Here is a 9,400-nt window from a genome sequence, read left to right on the forward strand (position 1 = left end):
GTTATGCTGACCTTTCCAGACATCTTTTGTTTGTGCTTGTATCCCTTTTTTATATTATTGTGTTACTGCAGATTTTTTTAATGGATCCTTGGTCCCTCTTGCAGCTATTACACCTTATGAATAACTGCCTGCTTGCTGTTTTTTTTTTAATGGGTGAAAAAAATTGTATTTTATACTTCAGTATCTTGCTGATATCATCCCTCTCCTTAATTTCTTAAAAATTAAAAAAAGACTGAAAAAAAGAATCCATATATCTATTTTAATAAATTAGGCAAATGCAATGGCAAAAGAATTCAAAGATGATTAGGAATAGAGAACCAATAAAGATAAAAATAAAACTAATTTTTTTTTTGAGTTGGAGTCTCACTCCATTGCCCAGACTGGAGTGCAGTGGCACGCTCCCAGACACCACAGCCTCAACCTGTTGGGCTCCAGCGATCCTTCCACCTCAGGCTTCCAAGTAGCTGGAACTACAGGCACGCACTACCATGCCCGGGTAATTTTTAATTATTGTAGAGATGAGGTCTCGCTAGGTTGCCCAGGTGGGTCTTGAACCTGCGGGCTCAGGCAATCCACTCACCTCAGCTTCCCAAAGCGTGGGATTACAGGTTGAGCCACCGAGCCCGGCTAAAAACTAATTTTTAAAGGTAAATTTGATGGGATAAATAAAGCATTAAAGCCCTCAAGAGCTTGATTAAGAAAAAGAGAGACTACATAAATTTATAATAGTTGAAATTAAATCAGAGATATAACCTCAAAATCTGAAAAGTTACGTGAGAATTGTAAAAAGGGCATGAGAAAATAAATAAGATACTATGACATGCAAGCTTATGATATCATATTTTAGAACTTAGGGATATAGAGTATTTCAAAGAAAGATATAAATAATTAAAAGTTACCCTGGAAGAAAAACGAACTTGGTTAGAAAAATGCCTCTGAAAAGTTTAGAAGGGCAGCTGAAGACTTCTACTTAAAAAATAATAAAAATTATCATGACTAGATGGTATCAAATATGGTGAAACCCTATCCCATTCATTTAATAAAACTTATTAACTTTGACCTCAAAGTTGAGTAAGAAAAAAGAATATAGACAAATCTCATTAATAAAAGCACAACAATTTTAAATAAATTATTAGGAAATCAAGACTTAACATAGTAATAAAAATGTACAGCATTACCATTAGTATTAATACGAGGAGATGTAGAAATTTTAAAATATCAACAAAATCTTTCAACTTATTCTATGATATAATCCAATGAATGGAGAAAATAGCATATGGTCATTATAAATATATGATAATTCAGAGACCATTCCCAAAACAATTGTTTGTAATATAAGAATAGGAGACAAATACTTAAATATTATAGAGACTGCTAAAATCACTAACAAGCATTATTCTAAATGGCAGAACATTGAAACTATTTTTATTAACAGACACAAGGCACAGATGGCCACTTGCTCCCTTATTCAACATGGTTTGGAAGTTTTAGTAAATACAATGAATCAGGAAAATAAAGTCATCATTGCTAATGTTAAGTCTAAAAATAGATTCCAGTATACATGGAAACTGGACATATGTTAAAATAGATCTTTTAAATTTGGTGGAATACAGATGATTTATTTGACAATTTTCCAATGACTATTCATCTCAGATGAAAAATACCCTAAGTAGACTAAAATTTAAATACATAAATAAAATAAATATATTCAAAAAATTTAGAAAACATCTTAGAAGAGCATAAAAGGCTGCTTTACCTCTTTGGTAACAAGAAAATCTAAATTAGAATAATAAAGTTATATCAGTTTATGCACTTCACATTGGGAAAATTAAATCAAGTGATAACACCTGCTGCTCGCAGTGATGTAGTATTCTCATACCTTGTTGATAGAAACATGAATTGTTATAGATGTCTTGAAAAATAAACAGATCTTTGTACGAGGCAATATGACACCTGGGACTGTATAAAAAATAAGTTGCATCATAAATATAAAATTATTTTTTTCACAAAATGTCTTTTGCAACATCTTCTGGAAAAATGAAAACAAGTACTCTACGTCCATAGGGAACTGGTTGAATAAATGTTTCTTATTCATGGCATGGTATTCATGCCATGTCATACCTACCATCTACATTATTACACAGAATTAAGGAGAAGGTAATTTTCTCACTAAGGTAATTTTTTCACTCATGAAAAAAGCATGAGTCTGAGCACTGGGGAAATATGATCCTATTTTCATAACACAGATGACAAAAATATATACTTCTAACTACATTTACATATGCATATTTCTATCTACCATCTATCTATCGCCTATCTATCTATTCATCTATCTATTTTTCATTAGTATATAAGCACCACAGAATGTATAAAAGCTCACAACAGGTTTTAAAGCTGATTATCAAGACTCTGATAATCTTGGAAGACAAAGGATATATATATATATATATTAGTCAGGGTTCTCCAGAGAAACAGAGCAAATAGAATAAATATAGACATATAAGATTTATTATAAGAATTGACTTACATGATTGTGAAGACTGAGATATCCCACAATATGCTTTCTCTGAGCTGAAGAACCAGGAAAGCCGGTGATGCAATTTATTCCAAATCCAAGGCTTGAGAACCAGGAACTCTGATGTCCGAGGGCAGGAGAAGATGGATGCCTCTGCTCAAGAAAAGAGAGAATGTGCTCTCTCTTTGCCTTTTCTTCTATTCAGACTTCAGTGGGTTAGATAACACACACCCATATTGGTGAAAGTAGATATTCTTTACTCAGTGTACCAATTCAAATATTAATCTTTCCCAGAAATTCTTAGAAATAATATTTTACTAGCTATCTGGGTCCTTTAGCTAAGTCAAAGTGATGTATTCAAGTAATCATTACAAATCTGCCTACTGTCAACTTGACACCTATATAAACTTTCTTAAGCCATGGTTAATCTACAAATAAAAATAATAACAAGCCCATAACTTTACCTAACATGATACAATTGTCCTGTGCCCAGAGTAAGACATTAATTTCTCCTCAGTAGAGGAGGTAAAGCCCTTGAGTGGTTTTCACTCTTCTGATATCCTATCACTTACACACTATAAAATAAAATTAACATCACTTACATACTGATATAAAGTCAGCATATATTATGTTTTATGACAAGAGAATAAGAGAAAAAAGAAAACAAAGATATTTGCTTAATATATTTACATATACACATAAACACTTGTAATAATCTGAGAAGGAAATGTGACAATTACAATTCTCCTCTCTGTAGCTTGTCACATAACCATAACTGGTATTTATAACTATCTTATTTTTATAATATATTTTGTATTTCCTTTATTAAACAAAAACCTCAGTCATGTTTTTTGTTTATTTGTTTGTTTGTTTGTTTTCCCATGGTTTTTTACCTTGTAAGATCTCCCAAATCCTCATCCTGAAGGAGGTAGGCCATTCATTGTCCTGCCTAATTTTGGTTGTTGTGTTCCATTGACCTTAATCACAGGGCATGGTAATACTAAGATAAGCTCTGAGGGATCTCTTATATTCCAGACACACTCTCATTAGTAGACTGATTTCCTCATATTAATAACCCCAGCCAAAACTTTAAATTCCATCTTGACCTGCTGACTCCGAGGCATGAGGAACCCCAAGAGACTGACTGGCAGTATTAACTTCCAGGTGAATGGAATGACTATTGTGTCTCCTGGTGGAAGCATTTCTCACTTTGGAACTAAGACAGATCAGCAGAGCATGAAGTCATTGGAACAGAAACCAAAAGTTTTGCTAGGGAGTTTCTAGGGGTAATAGTGAGTTATGCCATTCCCATCTTCACCCTTTAATTCATGAACCCATGGATCTGAAAAGCACCACACATTAGACACTAATTTAGAGCATAAAATATACTTTCAGTTCAGGTCATTCTCACTGAGGGGCTAGTGTCTCCAAATCTGTCCTGCAGTTATTTCCCTAGTTCCAAAATATGTAATGTGAATAGGTATAAAATTTAGAGCGTAAAATATACTTTCAGTTCTGGAGACCTTCTGGAGAACCTTGTTCCAGTGCTGCAGGGTGTTGTCACCTAGCTGGTACTATAACTCTGTATTCAAAGAGTCATTCCACTATTCTATCAAGGCTGCTGTTTCAGGTGATGAAGAACTTAAGAAGGCCAGCGAATTCCAGGAGTATGGGCTCATTGCCACACTTTTATTCTTAAGTGAGTTTCTCAATCAGAAGCCATGCTGCGTGGAATACCAGGACTGTGAATAAGCATTCTATAAGTCCACTGTTCATAGTTTTAGTGGAAGCATTACATATAGAAAACACAAATCTGTATCCAGAATGTCTCTTCCAATGAGGACAAAACGCTGCTCCTTCCATAATGGAAGTGGTTCAGTGTAATCAGCCTGCTACCAGGTAGCTGGCCAATTATCCCAAGGAATTGTGCTGTATCGGGTGTTCAGTGTTGGTATCTGGTGTTAGAGGATTGGGCACTTAGCAGTTGTAGCCATGTTGGCCTCGGTAAGTAGAGGTCCATGCTGCTAAGCCCATGTTTCCCACCATCCTTGCCACCATGGCCACTTTGTTTGTGAGCCCACTGAGATAAATAACAGAGATTTCTGGGAAAAGAGTCTGACTGGTATCCTCAGAATGGATCATCTTATCCATTTATTTATCAAAATCCTCTTTTGCTGAGGTCATCATTTGATGAGCTGTCATATGGGACATAATTATCTTCACTTCATTTGTTCATTTGACAGCTGTCTCTCAAAAATAATAATTAAATAAGTAGTTGTCTGTAGATGATGGCAGGACTTGCTTCCAAATTGCAAAGTCTGCATTTCAATTTCCCTATGGGAAATTGAATTTATTTAATTCAATTTCCCTATGGGTACCTGCCAGAGATTCCAAGCACCATGGAAATTGTAAGCACTATTGTATCTGCCGAATTATATGGCCCAAGCGGCAGAGTATGTTGCACAGCAGCCTGGACATATTGCAGAGCCTTCTCTTGTTCTAGATCCAGCTCAACTAAAAACTAAACAGCTTTTTTAGGGCACTTGGTAAATGGGCCAGAGTAACATACCCAAATGAAGAACATGCTGCCCCCCCCCAAAGCCCAACCCACCATTTTGCCGCTTTCTTGATTCTAGGAGGTGCCAGAGGCAACAACTTTTCTTTTACCTTAGAAGGGATATCTCAATATGACCCACAGCAGTGAACTCCTGGAACTTTAACTAAGGTAGAAGGCCCCTGAATTCTAGTCAGATTTATTTCCCATCCTATAACATACAGATGTCTTACCAGTAATTCTAGAGTAGTTGCTACTTCTCATTCACTAAATCAAATCAGCATGAATGTTGTCAATGTAATGGACTAGTGAGATATCTTGTGCAAGGGAAAAGTAATCAAGATCCATGTCAACTGAATTATGAAATAGGAATGAAGAGTTGATATATCCCTGAAGAGGGACAATTAAGGCGTATTTCTGGCCTTGCCAACTGAAAGGCAACTATTTTTGGTGGACCTTATAGACAGGGATAGAGAAAAGGGCGCTCACCAGATTAATAGCTGCACAACAGGTACCAGGGGATATGTTCATTTGCTCAGACAATAAAACTACATCTGATAAAGCAATTTCAACTGGAGTCACCACTTACTTAAGCTCACAGTAATCCACTGTCATTTTCCAAGATCATTCTGTCCGCTACACAAGCTAAATAAAAAAGTTGGATGAGGATGTGGTGGGAATCACCATCCCTGAATCTTTCAAGTTTTTGATAGTGGCACTAATTACTGTAGTCCTTCAAGATTGTGGTATTGCCTTGATTAACTATTTTCCCTGGTAGAGGCAGTTCTAATAGGTTCCACTTGGCTTATCACGATAGACCTTGCATTAATCAGGGAACTGATGTGGGGAATCTACCAGCTGCTAGATATGTCTATTCAAATTACACATTTTGAAACTAGGGCAATAACTGCAGGATAGGATTTACATATATAGGAAGGAGACACACTAGCCCCACAGAGATAAGTACCTGAACTGAAAGCTCATGGGCCAAACTTTTATGACTCACCTTTTGAGGCATAAGCTGAGACTTGAGCCTAATTATATCTTTAGAAGCAAAGAAGGGTGGTGGGGGTGAGTTCATCAATGCTGATATTTTAAATATCTATAAACATTTCATGCCATAGATTATAAGTGCTCTCTCTACTACTGGAAACACATTCGTTAACATCTTCATAGGCTTGAAGTTCCTGGAAGAAATTTTGTATTTTAACTATGTCTGTTTATTCTACTACACCTAGATTAAGGCTTCCCACTTAGTAAGCAGTCAGTCCTATGTAATGAATTGAATGTCTCTTTTAAAACTTTTGCAAGAAATTAACATTTGCTATACAAGCATTACATGTTGAACTAATTACTTTTTCTCCTCTTAAGTCATCAAATGAATAAAATCAAATAAGAACTCTTATATAGGAAGACTATAAATAACACATTTCTATAACAATACATATTTTCTTCAAGATTAATTTAAATGTGAATAAATTTGTCCCTATAAAAAGTCAATTTAGACTTAACATATTAACTTGGGAAAACATCAGATCAAATTTGCTAGGTTCATTAAGCTTAGGAAATTAAATTTAGGAAATCTGTATTTCTTAGTAATAGGTTCCAAGAGTAATATTTAGCAGCCTGTCAAATATATGCTTATTTATCATGCAAATTGACATTAGAGATCAGAACAATCAACGAGTATTAGTTTCTCCTTTTGCAGACTGAGTGCACTACTGAGTCATATGAATCCTCCAAAGCTTCAACTTCACAAAATTCTTAAGACTATCATTGAGTTGCTCTATTACCATTCTTGATTCACCAGCTGTCCTGATTGGTTGGATTGCTACTGGATGTTATTACTTACCACAAAACCACAAATATTTATATAACATTGGCTTTTCATATAAAGGCATACCAAATTATTCATAAGTTTTTCTTTAGTTTCCTGAATGTTGTGCCAAATGCAACAAATGCAGAGGATATTATTCTTGTTGTTATATTTTCTAGTAGTATCTTGATGCATGTTAAATAAACTCTGAGAGTAAGAAATTAAGATAGCATGCAAGTAGAAATTATATTTCTGTTTAAAAATAAAGAGACACAGCTAATGAAGTTACAAAGGCCCTACTGTCTGTCATAATAACAGAACCGCACAGATAGATAATAGGATTCAATCACATGACTTCTATTTTTAGCCCTAGCTTCTTCAGTTGTCATTTCCTTTACAGGAAGCTACTGACTAGATTGTGAAATGCTGAGTCTGGTGTGACATTCTTATCTTCCTAAGAAGCAGTTGTTTTGACATTACCCTGGCATTGCCCTCTTTTCATCCACTTTCTCTTTTCTTCTTTGATGAGTCATTGCCTCTGTCTAAAATAATTAGAATTTATTGCCTACTAAATCTAAGTATTTTTTTATTTAGAATACTTGAATAAATGATTTTCAAACAACAATCAACCCAAAGACAGTTTAATTTTAAAAACAGAAACAGATTTTATAAAGGTATGGCCTACCAGGCTGTATCATTTGAGACTGGTAATTGCAACTGCAATTCAAAATAGCAAGCAAAAGTTTTGATGTTTTCAAACATCTATTTTCAGCCAAGATTTTTTGGTTTCAGAGAGAAGCTGATAATTATTTTTTTCATTAACTATTTGAACGAAACACAGCGGAAACACAGCGGAGTGAACTAGTATAGAAACACATGAAACACAGCGGAGTGAACTAGTATAGAAAGTCAAAGAAATGAGCTGCATATAAAATGATACAGAATGGTAGACTTTTTGGTATTTAATATATTCAGCTAAATAGCAAGACTTTACCTTTGCTTGAAACCATTGTTTAAAAATTACCCTTTCCTCTGGTATATGATTAAGCATTAGAAAACTTTGAAGGCAGATAACTGGACTCAGTGGGGAATGTTCAATTTCAGTGAGAGTGCAGTGGATTACTGTGAGCTTAAGTAAGTGGTGACTCCAGTTGAAATTGCTTTATCAGATGTAGTTTTATTGTCTGAGCAAATGAACATATCCCCTGGTACCTGTTGTGCAGCTATTAATCTGGTGAGCGCCCTTTTCTCTATCCCTGTCTATAAGGTCCACCAAAAATAGTTGCCTTTCAGTTGGCAAGGCCAGAAATACGCCTTAATTGTCCCTCTTCAGGGATATATCAACTCTCCATTCTTATTTCATAATTCAGTTGACATGGATCTTGATTACTTTTCCCTTGCACAAGATATCTCACTAGTCCATTACATTGACAACATTTATGCTGATTTGATTTAGTGAATGAGAAGTAGCAACTACTCTAGAATTACTGGTAAGACATCTGTATGTTATAGGATGGGAAATAAATCTGACTAGAATTCAGGGGCCTTCTACCTTAGTTAAAGTTCCAGGAGTTCACTGCTGTGGGTCATATTGAGATATCCCTTCTAAGGTAAAAGAAAAGTTGTTGCCTCTGGCACCTCCTAGAATCAAGAAAGCGGCAAAATGGTGGGTTGGGCTTGGGGGGGGCAGCATATTCTTCATTTGGGTATGTTACTCTGGCCCATTTACCAAGTGCCCGAAAAAAGCTGTTTAGTTTTTAGTTGAGCTGGATCTAGAACAAGAGAAGGTTCTGCAATATGTCCAGGCAGCTGTACAACATACTCTGCCTCAGGGGAAGGGCTGTGCAATGACACAATAAGAACACACACATTTGTTGATTTAAGCTTGTCATATTACATAGGCACAGTCCATGGTGCCTAAAAGCAACAACAGTCATATCAAAGATCACAGATTATCATAGCAAATACAATATTGGAAAATTTGAAATATTGTGAGAACTACCAAACTGTAATACAGAGCATAAAATGAGCTCATGATGTTGGAAACACTGATTTGCTTGACACTGATTTGCTTGACACAAACATTCAATTTGTAAAAAAATGCAATATCTGCAAAGCACAATAAAGAAAAGCACAGTGAAACAATGGCATGCCTGTATAAGGAATAATCATATTACAAGGAATCATTTATGAACTGTTATTTTTATCGTTTGAAAACAAAGGCTTTTATTTGGTGGGGATCATAGAGTGCTATGCTGCAGCAGCTTTTTTTATTATTTCTATATATTTCCACAACTTCCTCCTCATGAACTATTAAGAATCATTACAGCGCCGGGCTTGGTGGCTCAGCCTGTAATCTCCCGCCTTTGGGAGGCTGAGGTGAGTGAATTGCCTGAGCCCGCGGGTTCAAGACCTGCCTGGGCAGTGAGATCTTATCTCTACAATAAATCAAAAAATCAACTGGGCATGGTAGCGCATGCCTGTAATTCCGGCTACGTGGATGGCTGAGGCGGAA

This window comes from Carlito syrichta, unplaced genomic scaffold (genome assembly GCF_000164805.1).
Source record: "Carlito syrichta isolate Samal-C Ts95f unplaced genomic scaffold, Tarsius_syrichta-2.0.1 Scaffold309086, whole genome shotgun sequence".
Lineage (NCBI taxonomy): Eukaryota > Metazoa > Chordata > Mammalia > Primates > Tarsiidae > Carlito > Carlito syrichta.